This window comes from Pan troglodytes, chromosome 13 (assembly GCF_028858775.2).
Source record: "Pan troglodytes isolate AG18354 chromosome 13, NHGRI_mPanTro3-v2.0_pri, whole genome shotgun sequence".
In the NCBI taxonomy this organism is placed as follows: Eukaryota; Metazoa; Chordata; class Mammalia; order Primates; family Hominidae; genus Pan; species Pan troglodytes.
This window is the reverse complement of record NC_072411.2, coordinates 133076739-133077851: the sequence shown is the minus strand read 5'-3', so window position 1 is coordinate 133077851 and position 1113 is coordinate 133076739.

Below are 1113 nucleotides of genomic sequence, written 5' to 3'. Positions count from 1 at the left end.
CTGGGCACCAGGCTCAGCCAGCAGCTGCCTCTTGCAGAAGCGCCTCCCGTGCTTGCCAGGGCTCAAGGAGGGTCCCCTTCTGCACTGCACCCCAAGCCAGGAAGAGCTGAGTCCTGCACTCAGTGGGGGAGGCAGAGGCTGCTGCCGCCATCGGAGCAGAACAGCTTTCTGACAGACGGACCCCAAACATCACCTGGGGACTCTTGAGTGTCCACTTTCCAGGCCTAGGCCCTGCGTCAGGGACAGTCCCTTGGGGCAGCAAGGACAGGCCCTCTGAGTGGGAGACGGCCTCGAGTCCTGCACAGGCCTTCGACACAGCAGGGACAGGCTCTGGGGCAGCAGGGACAGGCTCTAAGGGCAGGGCCGCAGGGACAGGACCTTGGGGCAGTAGGGACTGGACGTCGGGGCAGCAGGGACAGGCTCTCAGGCCGCAGGGACAGGCAGGCCCCCTTGGGAGGTCTGAGGAGGGCTGGGCCACGGTCTTGGCCGTGGGCGGGCGCCTGCGCTCAGGACTCCCCAGAGATACCCGGTTGCTTTCCCAGGCTCCAAGGCCCCAGCCCTGGGGCGCCGCCGCCTGGCTCCCGGAGAGTCTGAGGCTCCGGGCCGCTGGGGGTCTCCCTTGGGTAGGGACAGCCCGGGGCGGTCGCGGGCCGGAAGGAAAGGGCGGCCTCCTCCCCAGTCGCCGGGGCCCTCTGCAGGGACGCGGCCCAGTGAAAGCCGCAGACCTGGGAGCCCGGGCCCGCCGCGGCGCTGGGCTGAGCCCTGGGTGGGGCCAGGGGTGAAAGGCGCGCTAAGCCGGCTTCCGACCTGGCCACGCCCTAGCTCCGGGTGCCGGACGCGTGGACAGGCCGCGGGGACGCAGGCGAAGCCCACAGCCCAGGCTCCACCCGGGTGGCCATCGGCGTGGCCTCGGTGAGCTCCCTGGGATGTGGCATCCCAGCGACGCCGCCATACGCCCGGGCGCGCCCGGGAGACGCCCACCTCGGCCCGGGCACACCTCGGGGCTGCGCGCCCCGTACCTGCAGGAGCGCGCGCCTGGCCCTTCTCCGCCCCGCGGCTGAGGTCGCCCGCCCCCCACGGCGCCTCCCGGTGTGGTCCTCACGGCAGCTTAGT